General features: G+C 40.9%; 1 pseudogene; it reads right to left on the reverse strand.

Annotated features, from left to right (window-relative positions):
- Positions 1–11,531: 11,531 nt before the first annotated feature.
- Positions 11,532–13,911, reverse strand: LOC105235381 (annotated as a pseudogene).
- Between the last annotated feature and the right edge of the window lie 3,896 nt (positions 13,912–17,807).

The raw sequence follows: 17,807 nt of genomic DNA on the forward strand, positions 1-17,807 counted from the left end.
TGTGGAAGAAAGGGCTGTTGTTAGTTATCTGGAGGCGTGGTGATATGGATTTATTTGGATTCACAGAGTTCTGCATGAGAAGCAGGAGGGAAATTTAGCTAGGGAATGACTCTGTCTGGGGCTGCCCTGGTGTGTCTATTTCATTTCAGTGGGTGGGAATATGAACAGTGTGTGTGAGAATTGTGACCATCAAGTGATCAGAAGAGGTGTGATAAAGAAAGGATGGTTGTAGGGATCAGCTTCACTAACTTGTATTTTAGCAAAGAAGGCCCATGTACCCAGTCAATGAGTTATGTGGGTTTTTTTTGTTGTTGTTTTTTGTTTTTTGTTTTTGTCCCTCAGTCTGAAGCATAGAAGAAGTCACCCCAATGTATGCTCCATGCCTCTGGATTTCTGCTGTCATTGCAGAGAGGCGTCTCTGTCTCTGGACAGTGATCTGCCTTTTTCTTTCCTCTGTGGTGTAAGCCCTGGATAAGAGTATCACTAATAACAAGGGATTGAGGCAAGACTGGTAAATGCCACCAAGAGAATTTTCCTAGTGGGTGTTAGATTGACTCAAAATTGTCCTTCTCAAATTGGAAAACAGTGTATAATGGACAGGCAAATTAGTGCCTCTAAGAAATGTAGTGGTAATAAAGAACGTGATGGAAGGAAAATAAGTTAATTCTCAAGAAAGGTAATAAAAAGAATGATGAGCTAAATTTTCCTCAATTTCCTATGATGGAGTTGACCCTCTCTCATGCCAACATTCAAAATATACAAATGCCATTATTTTACATAGACTGCTGATGATGGCTTAAATTTCAATTCTAATGTATGGTTTCAGTGTAAATAAAAAACAAACAATGGAAATACCATTTCACGTTAATGAAAGCATCTGAAGAAAGTGATATCACTTATAAGCACCTGCCTTAAGACAGAGTTGTGTCTCTTTCCTTTCAGTCCTATTCTTGCTCAAGACAGACGTTCACATTCTATGCTGCCATTTGGGTTTCTAGCTATTTAAAGTAAAAGTTTTTATTAGGCTTGATGCTACTGTTGAATATCCATAGCCATATTTTGGCAAGGAAATCAGAGCCTGGCAGCCTTTTTCAATAATTTCCTATAATGTAAGAGGGCTTAATGCCCCTATTATAGAACTGATTCTATTATACTCTCCTTTCCAGAACTAATGGAGCACTCGACTTATTCACGTTAAAGAAAATGATTGAATATGAAAAGCTTCTAGACCCTGCTTCTTGCCAGGATTAAAACTGTACTGTCCTTTATACTGACCAGGAAAGTCAACCCTTAATTAAGTTTAATTGTTATTTTTCACCTGCCAGGAAGTTCCATACAAAGCATATGAAAGTGCATTTGTTGAAAATTATTTTAGATCTCTTTTTGAAATCCTCATTTTTGTTTCTTTTTTTTTTTTTNGAGATCCAGATGTATCTTCCTGCGTCTCAGGCTGATTCCGTGGATATTCCTGCTGGTCTGGTACCTATCCAGCTCAACTCAACTCAGGGGACCGGCTGAAAAAGGTGTCCCCTACTCCTCCGCCATCTTAACCTCCTGAAAATTATTTTAGATCTCTTTTTGAAATCCTCATTTTTGTTTCTTTTTTTTTTTTTAAGATTTTTTTTTTATTTATTCAACAGAGAGAGAGACAGCCAGCGAGAGAGGGAACACAAGCAGGGGGAGTGGGAGAGGAAGAAGCAGGCTCATAGCGGAGGAGCCTGATGTGGGGCTCGATCCCATAACGCCGGGATCACGCCCTGAGCCGAAGGCAGGCGCTTAACCACTGTGCCACCCAGGCGCCCCTATTTTTGTTTCTTAATATGCAGTAATATAGTTAACATTTACTGAGTGCTCAAGTCATGACAGATCCTCTTCCACTTCTTTATAGGAATTGATTCAAATAATTCTCACAAAAACCCTGAGTTATGTACTGTTCTTATCACCATTTTACGGATGAAGAAAATAAGGCTCAGAGAGTTTAAATAGATAGTAGAGTCAGGATGTAAATATACACCATCTTAGCCTTTAACCACTATGCTAAACTATTTTCCCATTTAGCTAAGCACATACGAAAGTGAATTACGCTAGTGAGTTGGTCATCAATTCATTTATTAAAAATTTACTGAGTGACTATCATTTGCGGTATAATAGTCATAGCAAAGTAGGCTGAATAGTAAGCTAGATAAAATATAGTTGCTTAAGTAGGTGAACTTTTCATCTAATAATTGAGAGAGGAAAGTATGAAGCTGATTAAAATGTGAGGTGTTATGTATTGAACTATAGTACAAGCACAAATTGAATAGCAGGTGCAGAGGGATAAGTATATTATAATTATTTTTGTGGTGTCAGACAATGCTTTATGGAGAAAGTGGCATTTGAGCATGCTCTGGGAGACTTGTGAAAGATTTGGACAAGTAGGTTATGCAGACGCAATTTCTGGGTAGAGGGTAAAATATGAACCAAAGAAAGGAATGTCAAGGCTTGTTTGTTGTTTCATATTTCAGTAAGGCTGAGGCATTAGTCTGAGATGTTTATAGCATGAAAAGTACTATAGAATCATATAATGTTAGATTTGGATGTGTTCGCAGAGATTATTTACTCTGCATAGCTGTCACTGATGTAGAAATGAAAGCCTAAAGAAATCTTATGCACCTATTGTATTTATATGAACTCTTATTGCAGAAAGAATGAAGGTTGCAAAGAGAAACATTAACTTGAAAAGGATAAGTGATATTCATCTGATGACTGAAATTGAATACCCAATTTAGGAATTTAGATTTGAGCAGAGGGCCAATGAAGGTTTTCTTTTTTCAGCGTGTTCAGCACTCTTTGTTGGTCTCTGGATGCAGATCAGAGTTTAAACTGTACCTGTCACTTCTATCACTCACTAACTCCATGATTGGGGCAAGTTCATTAATCTCTCTCTTGATGATAATACTATTTCCCTCACAGATTCCTCAAGGACAGCTTAGGTATTGCATGCGAGGTGTTTATCTAATACTGGCATAGAGTATATATTAAGAGTATATGGCATAGAGTGCATATTAAGTACTTAGGTCTGCAATTGTCACATTTGAGTGTTATGTCAATGGCTTGATAAAATCTGTGTTTTCAAACAAAAACAGATGAGGAGATCATATTTTTCAAGTGTGAAAAAATGGGGGTAGAAAAAATTGGAAGCAGGGTGGTATAGATTACAGTGTCCCAGGAAAGAAGTGAGATATTACTTTAAAGTCTTAAAGAGAGGCTGAGTCCATAGCATTTGGTCACTGATTACCTATGAGAAGAAACTGAGAATCTTTAAAGTCTTAAAGAGAGGCCAAGTCCATAGCATTTGGTCACTGATTACCTATGAGAAGAAACTGAGAGAAACTCATCGACAGGGCACATAGCTCTCCTTTTAATAAAATATGAATTAATGAAGCTAATGCCTACAATCATGGGTTTTAGGGAGAAATGAAGAACAGTGATCTATGTGCAACTCTTGAAAGAACTGCATGGAAAGTAGTATCCCCAGGTGCAGTGATGTTTTGGGAATGTTCACAGGAGAGGCTGCGGACACAGTGGGTTTTTCTGTTGACTGATCTGTGGTCTAGAAGGCACAGTGTCTCAGCTTGAATTTTTGGGTAGAATATGAGATTGGGTCAATTCAGGGATTTAGTAAGCCATATAGGCAGAACAATCTTTAGCTGAAGGTATCTCGGTGGGGGGGCTCTATTTTCTCTGGTGACTGATATAAACAGGGACAAAGGGCTTGGTGGGATTGATGCTGATGGTCTCCCAGACAGATTTAGATGTTGATACAACTGTTAGAGAATGTGGGGGAATGGCAGGAGCACATAAGTCCTGTTTTCATTCCTTGGCATCTTCTTCGAAGGTAGTTTTAAGAACACAGAAGGGGTCACAATATACAGAACTCTGTGAGAGCTCCATTACTTTTGATGGTATCGAGGCTGAAAATTTTATTTTAAGGAAGGAAAGGAAATGAGAAAACTATTCTGTACAGCATTCTGAATATCAGTGAAAAGATCCTTAGTGAAATGGAAGTAGTCGAAACCTTATTAAATGTGCTGGAGCAATGTTTGAGATTAAAGTATCAAAAAAATTAAATATCAGGCTTAGTCAAATATGGATCATAGACTTTAGAAAACAAAAATGCTCAATGATCTTACAAATCAATAAGAAAAATAGAAAACACTCAAATACGAGTAAAATAATAAATAGTCGTCAGAAACAAAAAAAAGTCAACTAAAAAAACCCCAAAAAGGCATAGGGAAAAATATTCAACACAGCTGTTAGTAAAAAAATACAAGATAAAATGAGATAACACCCTTCCTTTAACATTTTGCAAACTTGTATTTAAATTCTATATAATAGGGCCACGTGGGTGGCTCAGTTGGTTAAGGGTCTGACTTTGACTCTGGTCCTGATCTCAGGGTCCTGGGATGGAGCCTAGAGTTGGTCTCCTTGCTCAGCAGGGAGTCTGCTTGTCCCTTTGCCCCTTCCCCACTCAGGCCTGGGTGCTTCTGTGTGTGTGTGCTTGGGTGCATGCTCTCTCTCTCTAATAAATTAATAAGCTCTTTTAAAAAGTCTATATAATAAATACATAAATATTTTATGTAAGTATATTGATATATTTGTATATACATATTCATCCCAGTGTTTGAAAGGAGGCAGAAAATGAAATCTCTCTTATGTTTCTGAGGAGAGTGACGAGTTAATTTGTAAAATGTTCCCAACAGACAACCTGGTTTTATATATTAAGCGTATTTAAAATGTCCACATGCTTTGACCCCTTAATTCCACTTTTGGAATATATCCTAAGGAAACCATCAGATGTATACTCAAGGATTATTTATATGCATTCTAATTACAACATCATGAAATGAAATATTGGAAGTACTCTAAAAATTCAAATGAAGGTGGAAAGCTGTTAAGTCTCTAAACCTCAAAGTCTATTAAAGGATATTGGACAACACTGACAGTATTTTAAGTAAATTTTATTATGTAACATTGGATGAACAAGAAAGAATATTTGTCACATGCATGTACAATTTGATGCATTATTAAAAGAACACGCATGAGCCACCTAACAACTACTAGAACATTCTCAAATATCACTAAAACTGTCTACGGGACTCTTAACTATCCAGCTAGTTTACAAAAACCTATCCCCAATTTCTTGATTATGTTTATGGTATTATTAAAGTGTAACATATATACAGAAAGATGCCCAAATCATACATATGCAGGTAATGAATATNCTATCCCCAATTTCTTGATTATGTTTATGGTATTATTAAAGTGTAACATATATACAGAAAGATGCCCAAATCGTACATATGCAGGTAATGAATATTATATAAATGGACACAACAAGCATCCAGATCATTAAACTGAACATAAGAAGCCCTCCTTGGGTCTACTCCCAGTGCTTCTCCCCAAAGGATTATCATTATTTTTACTTCTAATATCATAATTAGTTATGTGTGATTTTGAACATTATATACATCAATCCACATTGTATGTATTTTTGTGTGTGTCTCACTTCTTTCTAAGCATTGTATGTGTGGCTTATCTCACTTCCAGAATGGTGGAGTAAGGTTTTCCGAAAATCTGCTCCTCCATATAAGAAAAAGAACACTGGCAAAAACTGTTAAAATCAGCAGTTTCAGAATTCCGGAACAATGTGCAGCAATTTGAGTAATGTTTTTACTCGAGATAAACAATGGAATCTTGATAAAAAGAGAGTCTTGTGGCCTGTTTAACTCGTCCTAATCACATCCCTTCTGCCCAGCTCCACAGTAGCCTTAAAACCCAATGATGGTCGCTGTGAAAACAAAGAGCCTAGCACCCACAGGATCTAGAAGAATGAGTTTGGAGCACTCCCACAGCCCATTCCCACAGATTTGCCACATTTGACCCTTCTGGAAAAGCTTCATTCTCAGATCATGTTTTTTGACCTGACTTGGAGCTCTCTCTAAGTGAGCTACCTACAAGGCATTTTACAAAAACAGACAAACAAACAAACAAACAAAATCATTAGCAAATGTTTAACTTGCAGCTGCTTGAGGTACCATTACCAGTTAGGGATAAGAAAAGCCTGCCGGGAAACCTTAAAAGGAAAATAAAACCTGGGGAATAAGCCATCCCTAAGAAGCTTTGACAAGCTCTAGTTTATTCCTGGGGATCTAGAAGGCTACATACATATGCAGAACTGAGAGCATGGGCAAAGCTATGCCCACACACAGGAGAGACCTGAGAAGGCCCCAAGCTCTCACCTCTGGCTGACCTTGAGGTTCTGTAGGAATAAGAAGTAAAGGCTAGTGCAGAGTTATAAACTGCCTCCTGGAGCATTGAAAACAAATCCCAATGTATATTAAACATATACTAATCACGTCCAGCAAGGGTGCAGGACACATGATCAATGTACAAGTATCAGTGGTATTTCTGTACACCAGCAATGAGCAACATGGAAATGAAATTGCAAAAACAATGACTTTAAAGAGCATCAAAAAATAAAATACTTCAGAAAGTACTTAAACACAAGGCAGGCGCTGAAAACTCCAAAACATCACTGAAAGAAATTATAGAACTACATAAAAAGAAAAACAGGGGCACCTGGGCAGTTCAGTCAGTTAAGCATCCAACTCTTGATTTCAGCTCAGGTCATGATCTATCTCAGTGTTAGGAGACTGAGTCCCTTGTCAAGCTCTGCACTGCGTGTGGAGCCTGCTTGGGATTCTCTTCCTCTCCCTCTACCCCTCCTGTCCCCCACCCTCTCTCTCTTTAAAAAAAAAGAAGAACGTCCCATAGTCATGAAGAATTAAAACTGTTCAAATGAAAAACTCCCCACGTTCATCGATGGGTCAATACAATCCATTGTCACAGGCACCATTTCTGGCTATATTATATACCCCACTGAGAGAAAAAGGTAGTGATGCCATTAATACTTACGATACCATGGCCCTTAGAATTCTGTTTATATGAAAACAGTATGGATCTTCTTCTGCAGTTCCCTAATACCATTTATTTAATGCCGGTTGCATTATTACCCATGTTACGGCATCTTCATTGTGCCGGCCATGAATAGTGATTCCCAATGACTCAAAAGTTGTTGCTGTGTTTTTTTGATGATAACCACAAGGGCAAATATTATCCAGAGTACAAAGGAAAGTGTAAACAATAATTCTTTTTCTGGTCATATTAACTTTATGATTTCAGAACATGAAACAACACATCTCCAACTGCATCTTTTCTTGAACTCTTTAGGCTGCACTCTAAGAATGTGATCTCATTTAATGCTATCCATAACCCTGCCACTAGTGGAGAAAAGAAGCAAGGACCCAGTGTTCAAAGCAAGAATGGATCAATTCATGCATGGAATATCCAACCCTTATTGAGTGTGGTATAAGCCTGACTGATGAAAGTACAACCTCACACACTGATTAATCAGAAGGTCTCTTTGGCATTTTGGAGTAAATGTCTTATTGCCTTCAGAGGAATTAGGTGCAGCCATTCCTTAGTGACTGCATGGAACATGGTGCAGAACTTGTGAAGAAGGTAGATGACCTACCCAGGTACTGATGGTGGGGAGCCTAAGAATAAATATTGGCTGCTGCCATCCCCACTGCCCTTGGGTGCTACAGACCTGAGGCATAACCATGGTCCAACACAGAGGAGTAAGAATCCATGCAGGGACCTACCCATGGTACTCATTCCCAAGGGCCGACAGTGGGCCATTGTTAGCCCAGAGCTCTGAGCTTCTCCTGCATTCTATCTTGGATAAAAGTCATCTCAAACCAATGTGTCAGCACAATTCTGGTGGCCCAGTCTCATTGGCGTATCTAGTCAACCCCATAGTCTTGTTAGAGGGTCAAATACCTGAAGTGGAGAAGCAGAGACTGTGGATCACATACTTCCTGGTATTGACTCAGGGAACCCCAACTGGAGAGCACTACTGGCCCTGGCAGGTTTGAGCTACTGGAATGGGACTTAGAAAGTTTTGAGTTTGATGCTTCCAGTAATAGAAACTAACCTGGGAACAAGTCTAGGTTCTAGGTGCACTGCCCAGAGAACACTGCTGGCCCTGATGAGTTCCAGGCATAGGAAAGTGACTTAGAACATTTTTGGGATGGCATTCCAAAACACGGGGATGCCCAAAGCATGGGGGCACAGAGCAGGAGCACCTCTAGCACAGGTTGAAGAAAGATGTTGGCACAGACTGCTATTAGTTTGCCAAAATCCATTCCCTTTTCTTCTAGGCAGAGAGCAAGATTTTATCTTCTGGGTTTCCTTAGGGTTAGATGTGACCCTGTGAGTTCTAGCTAGTGAATTGTATGTAACTATATGAAAAGAAGTGAGATATGCCACCACTTCCTGTCCTAACCCATACACTCTTCCTACAGGACACAGAACATTCTGCTCTCTTTTCCTTTGCCTTATTAGATGTATGTAAAAATTCAGGGTAAGCTTAGGAGCTATCCTTCAAAGATGACCTACCTTATCTTGACTGTCTGAATCATTTAGTGAAACAGAACCCTCTACCCCAACAGCAGATTGAATTTGAAGAAAGAAATACACTTCTATTGCATTAGACCACTGAAATTTCAGATTCTAGCTGTTATAGTAGCTAAATTAATACAGTAGTATTCTAAGACTGTGTATATTTTTGTCAGAATTCTTAAAGTTATTAAAATTAAGCATGTGAAATAATTTTGAAAAGGGGATTGTTGCCACTAAAGGCCAAAAAAAGTTTATTAAGCATTTTGCCCTAACATTAGATGTAGCTGGTAACATTAACTTCACATATAAGAGAAATACTATAGATGTAGTCTATCTTAGTTTTAGCAAGGTTATTGACCACATTTCTCATGGATCCCTTATAGCCATATACTTACAAATGAAAGGGTAATGCGTAAGGAGCTATGTCAACATGTGGAAGTTTCTAGTCAAGTTCCAACATCTCTGTCATTGTTTCTCTTTTCTTCATTTTTAGTAGGAACTTGAATAGAGACAGATGAAAAATGCTTATCTAATTTGCAGGTGATGAAAACCAAGATGAGATAATATGATATGTCAGAATCAAGATTCAAAATGGTAGACTGAATAGATGGACTGGAATAAAGAAAATGAAATTCAGCAAAAATAAATGTATGATATGGAATTGAGTTTTAATGTAACTTGCCTCAATATGACAGATATGGCTTGTTGTAAAGGGTAAAATTGAGGACATTCCTCAAAGGAGCGGTTCAAAATCCACAATTTGCCAGATAAGTCACCAAAATGATTCTGTAGTTGTTCCTAAAAAAATCACTCAGATGAAGATTAGGAGTACAGATAGATCTGGAACCCTTAAAACAGTGATTCTCAGTAGAGTTTTTTTCTCTTGTTTTTGTTTTTTAATTTGTGGATATATATGTGTGTGTGTGTGTGTGTGTGTATACATATATATATATATATATTTTTTTTTTTTTTACTAGCCAGCCACGCTATACATCCTATAGCACACAGACCAGGTCAAGGCTTCAAAGAACTGTCTTCCATCATTTATGACCTTCAAATGTCCTACAGGATAAGCTTAAAACCTAACTACAGTTAACATAAAATCTTAAAATATTATTACAAGGTATTAATTTTTCAGGTATGTAACTACTATGTGTAAAAAGGGAAGCTTATACTTCGGTTTTTGATCAGAACTTTACTGGGAGCTATCTACAAGTTCAGAAAATTATGTCACTTGTAGTCATACTATTCACTTCTATATCAGCTGGCATTTGATGTTGGTGCATTAAAGGAGATTTTATGTATAGGTGCAATCATCTTTTTTCTTTGTTATGTCTGCCCTTGTCTTTTGCATATTGAAGTACACATTATCATATGCTACTCTTTAAAACTGTCTCATTTACATTACACTTAGGATTTTAATTTTTCTTTACTATCTTTAGAATTCTTTATTTCATTAAGGTTTTCACAAAATATATAACTCAAACATAATTGTCTATGTCCACCAGAAAATAGAATAAAGTATGTGGTTAATATACAAACCTAATGATCTTTTTCATTTTCAAAAATATAAATACTAACGGTGTTTGAGGCTTTACAATTTTCTTCTTTATGTTACTTTCTAAGGCCTTAAGGCTTTGCAGACCCTTCATTAATGAGTACTATACTTGTTCTCAGGGTACAATGCCCACAGGCAAGGAATGCCACTATGGATACATTCCTGAGGGTGACACACACTGATCTATGTTGCCTCAGCCTTTTGAAAACTAAACAACCAATCAGACGTCCTCCAATCAGTTCTCACAGTTTCATTAAGTCTCTTCTTACTACAAAGTAATAATAGAAAGGCCTAAGTTTCCAGCATTCAGGCTCTCACGATCAATCGTGAAGGGTGAGAAGGAAAACACTGGCTTCTTCCAGGATACAATTTTTCCTTTTATCGAGAAAACCCCCAATAACTCATATAATACACACACACACACACACACACACACACACAACAAAATAAAAATATTTTATGTATTTTATATACATATAAAATATAAAATACAAATATAAAAAATTTGTTTATTTCAGAGAGAGAGAGCGTGCACGAATGCGGAAAGGGGCAGATGGAGGGGAGGGAGAGAGAGAATCCCAAGCAGACTCCCTGCCCAGAACAGAGCTTGATCCCACCACCCTGAGATCATGACCTGAGCTGAAATCAAGAGTCCCACCCTCAACCGACTGAGTCACCCAGGGGCGCGCTGCCCCCAATAACCTATATGGTGGTTTATATCGAAACATTTTCAGGTTAAATTGTGTTGAAATAAAGGGCAATCTTTTGGTTGGGTATTTCAGAAGAGGTTAGAGTGGAGACAGAAGTAATGTTGGTAAAGTACCACTGAAAGTACATCCCCCACCAGGAGTCATCTCACTTGCCAGCTTTGAGGGCAGAGCGAGGGCCCCGGCCTTAGGAACGAAATCCAAGGCAAGACTCACCAGCACACAGCTGACTTGCGCCTAGCCCGGTTTGATCTTGTTGCCCAGATTGTGCTGCTCAGTGCGGAGCGCTCACTTCATTTTCACAAAATGCCCGTAATCCTGGAATTGGTCCTCTGAGAGGTAGTTGGCCAGGATGTCCAACCTCACACGTTCCTTTCCACCGCATTTCTCCCAGAAACGCTGCCCCTTCCTCTGCGAGCCCAGGGCCCCCCTGGCTTGGCCTGCCCTGAGACCCCCACCTCCTACATCTCCTGTGGCTCTGAGTAGGAGCCCGTCTTCTGCCGCGTGAGGGCAGGAGGTAGGGGAAAAGGGTAGAGGAGAAGCTGGGCTCGGACCCTCCAGGCGGTGGGGGGCGGGGTCGCCCTCGCCCGGGGTCACGTGGTGCGGCTCGTGCAGGACGTGCTGGGAGGTGGGAGGCGGGAGGCGCGAGGCGGAAGCCAGCGGGCGCCTCCGCTCCAGGTGGCTCGTCAAGAGAAAGTGCTCCCGAGGTCGCGGGCCCGTGCGCCCTTAGTGCTGTTCTGGTCAGCACGGCTGAGGGGGCGTCAGCGCGGGTGACTTGGGTGCGAGGGCTTGTGATCCCGCCACACACACGGCGTGCTTGTCCTCGCTGAAGAGCGGAAGGTGCCCTGGCTGCGGAGCGGTGAGTGTGTGGCCTCGGGGCGGGGGTGGGGGACCAGGCCCACGTCAGCACCCCGCCTCTGCAGTTGACCACGTGGCTGCCAGGAGACTTCTTCCAGCTTTGGCTCCCTGCTTTTGAAGTGCTGCTCTCCCTTGCCTAGGGCTTGGGTGGACTCAGAGAACCGGATGTTGGTTTTTTGTCGCCTGGAAGTCGTTTCCCAAAGCACTGAAAGTTGGGACCAGCCTGTTGGGCCTGGCGTTGTGGCTGTGAGTGGAGCTGCCCGCGCTTGAAGGTCTCGGGCTCCCTGGCTCCTGCTGCTCCATCTTGGAAACCTCCGGCCCTAAGCGGCGGGGCTTCCTGCACTGAAAGCCTTGTACAGCCTCCCCTCCCATCCTGGATGTGTGCCGGTGCGCTGGACCGGGTGGCTCCTCAAACCTTGGTTCTGAGCGGTAGGGAGAGACCAAGGCACGGGCCCAACCCTCGAAACTTAGATAGGAAACTGTGTTGTCTACTTGGCTCCTGTGATCAGCAACAGCTTTCCGTCCAGCATTCTCTGCGTGGGTGTTGACTGCCCAGGTGGGCGGGCATCCAGGTAGCCCTCCTGGGCTCCCCTTCCTAGCTCCGGGCTGCTTTGCCTTCTTAGACTTCTAGGAATGTTCTGGAAAGAGGAAAAGCCTCACTTGGTCCTGCTAAAGTTGCTTCACGAGGTTCTGGGCTAGGCCTTCTTTCTCTAGCCTATGCGGGTCTTTGTGGAATTTGCCCTCCCAAGGCTCTGGATGCCTGGAAGATGTCTCGTCTTCACCCACTGGCCTGAGGGGGTTAGAGGCAGTGGTAATTAAAATGTGATTTGTTGCTGCCCTTGCTCTTTCTCTCACTGGGATATGGGCTGTTGCCTTGGAGAGGTGTGGGGTGTCTCTTTGGAGACCTATTCTTTTCGTTTTCAGGTACTGAAGAGAAATGGATTTTGTAGGGGATACATGTGGCTAAAGTTTCAGGCTTCTTTCTACTGCGGACATTGAGTCATGTCCTAGGGGCTCATCGAAGGCAAACCCCGATCTGCTAGATCCATTTTGGTTGCCATTCTCATCAAGAGTAGCCATCTTGTGGCAAGCTCCCTGAGGAGCTGTATATCCACTGTCCTTGGCCAGTGCAAGGTAAAGTGTGCTCTTACTACCCATGGAAGGCTGGGGCACCTGGGCAAAGTGTGGCTCCAGGTAGATGCCAGTCAGCATCAGAGTTGGTCAGGTTGGGCCTTCTGGGTGTAATTCTGCTTGGGATTCACTGCGGGGGGACTATTCTCTAGACTCTTTTCTAGCACAGTATGCAACTGTTCCTCTATGAAGGGAGTTTTTAGAGAGCCTGCAGACTTTGCCTGAGGCTGGCAGAACCCTTTCTGATCAAGGCTAGATGAAGAGCTAGGTGGCTCTCAGTGATGAAAGGCTGCAAGCTGACATTGTGAGCAGGGGACAGGGATGCACCCTCTTTAGGAGGCAAGTTGTCAGTGGCAATCTCCAAGGAACTGGGGCACTGCTGGCTCCACGACAGGGGTGGCTCTCCCTTGCCCAGAGGAACATTTTGCCATTTATCGTAAGCTTGACCATCTGCTGATGCTTGGGCCTCCCTACCTTGGAGCAGCAGGACTGAAGAGTTCACCTCATACTCCGCTGAGACTCCCTGTGGGGGTTCATAGACTGTCTTGACATAGCAAGTGTCTGGTGTCACATCCCTTCTAGGAGGCAGCCTTGAACAGAAGTGATATCCATGGGGCCGGAACACTCCCGGCCAGAGATGCCAGGGGCTGGATGCTCAAAGACGCTAGAACTGGGAGAAGCAGCTATAAGGGAAGTCTCTCTTGTTACAGAGGTACCTGAGTTGGTCAGTGCTGCTGATGGGGAATGAAGGGGAAAGAAGATGCAGGGTGGGTGTCCTCCACTGGATTCCAGACCCTCCATGCTCTCCTGGGAGCTGCACTGTCAGGGCCCTACCTCACATTAACATGGTTGTAGTTGTAGAGGAACTGAAATGGTAGCTTTGGGACCAAGGAGTGCCAACTGTGCCCTGAGATGTTTAACATCATGCTGGCATCGGGTTGGTTCTCCCCAGATTTGGTTAGAATGGCAAGAATGAGGTCAGCCTGCAGGTTCACTGCACCTTTGCTTCAGCCAAAGCTTTGCTCCTCCTGGTCATGCTGCTTTCTTGTGCTGGAGGTCAGAAATGAGGTGCTTTGGATTAAAAGAGTCAGAGGAGACAGTGTCTGCAGGTTTAGATCTGCAAATGCAGCTCATCGCGTCCAGTGTGGCCATGGCCATCCTCAGGGCTGCATGGGGCTCCAGGCCAACTCTGAGTTCAAACCTCTCTGCTCTTCGGGGGCTTAGCCACAGTCGACCATGGGCCGTTTGGCCATGCCGTGGCTACAGCAGCTATGATGGGCAGGTCCTGGGGGGCAGGGCTAAGGGGGATGAATCCAGATATATTCAATATTAATTATCTGAAATAATTTTTGCAGGTAGGTCAGTTTTCTACTAATGAATTTCAAGGATTGTAAAGAGAGCATTGCCAAATATTTATTATAAAAAGAGGTGTTGAATCACATAGGTTAAAAAACCACTGCTATAAATGTCTAAATCTCACCTATAAAGGTTTGATATTCTCTAGAATTTAGCATTATGGTGATGACTTGTGATGTGGTAATAAGGAATTTAGAGTACAGGCCATTTAAGGAAAATGTTAGATATCTGGGAATAAAGAGGATGTGAGAGGAACTTTATTGAGCATATGCTATGCACCAAGTATTATGCTTATTTATTGTCCTTTTTTATATATATATTTTTAAGTGTTTACAATAAACTGTTTAGGTAGATATTATTTCTCCATTTAAAACTGAGGAAACTCAGAGCATTTAAGTAAATTGTCTGGAAGGTAAAGCCATTTTATTGTGAATACAGGATTGGGACCCAGCTCTATGGGTTCAAAGCCTAAACTTAACCAGTGTGCAAGAGAAGATTGGGGCATAATAGCTGTTTCTAGTTCCTGAAAGGCTGATGTTCAAAAAGAATAGGTTTCACCTGGGCCATTCCAGAGGCTATAAAGCTTGGAATAGTGAAGAGAAATTAAAGAGTGGTAGATTTTAGCTTAGTTTAAAAAACGTTATCACAACTAGTAGTTATCCCTCAGGAGAATAGACTGTCCCAGGAGGTAGTGACTAGAAAGGATATCAGCAAACAATAAAATCCAGTATTGATTATCTTGGGTCAGAATTACTGAAGAAAGATTTTCTTTATTTGTGTGAGAGGTTAACATAGTTTTGTTTTAAAAGATTTATTTTATTTATTTTAGAGAGAGAGTGGAGGCCAGGTAGGGGCAAAGGGAGAGGGAGAGAGAGAATCTCAAGCAGACTCCCTGCTGAGCACAGAGCCTCACATGGGGCTCACTCCCATGACCCATGAGATCATGACCTGAGCCAAAATCAGTAGCTGGATGCTTACCTGACTGAGACATTCAGGTGCCCCCAGATGTCAACTCAGTATTAACTCTGAGATTCAGTGACTCTTCTGAATTATTTTGTTCAGGCTTTTACATGGAAGTCCCTTCTATATCACCCTGACATGTAATTATAAAGCCAGTAGGAGCCTACTACCTTCTATGTATTCTTGTCTACAATTAATTGATAAAAATTTCCAATATTTTATTTATCCTTGAATCCCACCTTAAATTCTTTTTGGAGAAATATAGCAGGGAAACATGTTTCCCCAAGAAGTTCATGCCATCATAAGACAGCACAAAGGATTGGGAGGATTTTTCTTACATTGACATTTTTATTTCTATTTGTTGGATCTTTAAGTATTTGAAGACGGTGGTCATGTTTTTAGGTTTTCTTTGATAATAATCCATTGCTCATTTGACCTCACTTACTGTTAGTTGGATAGTCCTTTCTTGAAAATATTTCAGTTTTTAAAAAATTCCTTTTTTGGCATGGGCACCAAAACAGAACATAAGTGTATATACCATCTTCACACAAAGTTTAAGGAGCTTTTTAGCTCTGGCTCACTTTCGAAAAATGTAGTGAATTAAGGGGGTTAAAACTCTGAAGTATAAGAAAACTTCAGTTATGCAAAATCAAGTATACATTACATACTGAGGTATCATTAAAAAAATCTTCTAATGATCACTCTCATGATGGATTATTATCCAAAACAGCTACAGAAGTCTTGGACAGATGAAGATGATCTTTTTCCCCAAGTGGATCAGAACATGAATCATAAAAGGTTCGAGGTTCTGCAACTCCAGGACAGTCACCTGGAGTCATGCCTTGTAGCTATAGTGGTAAAAGCAAATGAAAGAAAGAAATTTATGACAAAAGAGTCAGTGGTGGATTGCCACTGAGTTGCCTTGGGCACTGGTCGGGAGATTTGACCTCGGTGTTTTCAGACTTTATATTTCACTGCCTTGAACCTTGTTGACATTTGCTTGTTTACTGTGCTTCTTGCCTACTTTTACATAATAAAGTAAAAAGGAACATAAGTGCTTTTTCAGTTAAATATAGATATAAACTATATAAGGGACATTTGTGGGAGGGTAAGCAGTACAGGTCACTCATTTGGAAAAAAAGAATTTTCTAATTGTAGGCCAAATATTTAGGTTAAAAAATCACCAGTGTCTTGAGTTTCTAACTTGTTACTGGCACTCTAAAAATCAGTGGAACGTGTCATAATGTTCAGAGATAATGGCTACTCTCTGACAGCAATAGAAAGCAATTATGTTTGTATAGCAGTAAATTTTTTAGACTTGAAAGAATTATTCCAATATGAATATATTATAGCCTGAGAGGAGAAGATAATTTGAAAGCCCATATAAACCTGTGATCATTTATTCTCATCATTCAATGGCCAGAAGAATTAAATGGCTTTTCAAGGCTCTACACCTCTTTAGTTCAAAACAGATTGACCTAAAAGTGACAACTTTTGAAAACCTGCCTGATTCTCTTTCCACAATTCCATATAATTATGAGATATTGTAGCACAGGTTTCACATGTTAGTCTATGCTTTATATACCTAGCAAGATACTTAAAACTCAATAACTGTGTTATGGGTGTGTTGAATGGAATAGATAACATTTTTTCCCCCTGACCTAAACTTTTTTTCCCAGCGGGCCTCCCTTAACATGAGTGAGTATGGTTACTGCTATAGAAAAAGTGTTAAAACATCAACTGAGAGAAAAACAAGGGCTTTGGAAGGGTTCTTCTCATTGTTATCAGAGCATGGACTTACTAGTAATTTAGCTAAGTGAGCACAGTGAATGCTGCAAGATATGTACGCCTCTTTTGAAGGGTGAAAGATATTTTTTCTGATAGGCTAATGAGGTCAAGGGTCAGGTAGTGCACGAAGTGGGAAAATTCGAGAATTACCAATAGATGTAAACCATACTGCCTCAGAAAATCAGATACTTTATCATGTAGACATATATGAGTGACCTGAAGGGGATGTAAGGCCCTTGGCAATACAAAAAAAATTAGTGTCCCAAAGGCTTTGCTGGGGAACTGAGTTGTGGGTTTGAAGCCTTGAAATGGGAGGACAGCTGACGTAAGCAATGAAGCATTTACTTAATCCACAGTGTTGCCCAGAGAAGACCTTGGATTTTCAAAGCCAAATCTATCAAACAAAGAAACCAACACAAAACAGGTAGACTAAACAGCCCAGCACCACTTTGCTTGTACCCATAAATATCAGCGCAAACTTTGTCTGAGCTTCAACCTCCAGCCTATTTGCAAATGATGTCATTATGCAGACCTAGCTTTGGCATGAAGACATAATTAGTATTCAGTCTGACAGAAAACCATTTCATTTAATTCTGCTGGCTGAGATCCAACCTGCAGTATATATATGACAGCATACGAAACAGGCACTTTGGGTAAAAGCAGGCTTGGCATTAGTACGCTGAACAGTGACCTGGAATGGGAACAGGGACGGAGCAAGGTTGGAAGGAGCAAAGGAACAGAGGGAGTTGTCATTCCAGTTCAGAAACCCACTGAGTTCATGTTTTAGATGCTAAGAATGAGGTTTGTTTAATAAAGATTCTTATGCCCTGTTAGTCATGCTGTCTGACAAATTTATGAACATAGTCATGATTAACATTTAACCTGAAAAAATTGCAGAAGTCCTCCTAGGAATTTACCTGGAATGAGAATCTGATCCCACATAT

The sequence above is a fragment of the Ailuropoda melanoleuca genome, chromosome 1 (assembly GCF_002007445.2).
Source record: "Ailuropoda melanoleuca isolate Jingjing chromosome 1, ASM200744v2, whole genome shotgun sequence".
NCBI classification, from domain to species: Eukaryota; Metazoa; Chordata; class Mammalia; order Carnivora; family Ursidae; genus Ailuropoda; species Ailuropoda melanoleuca.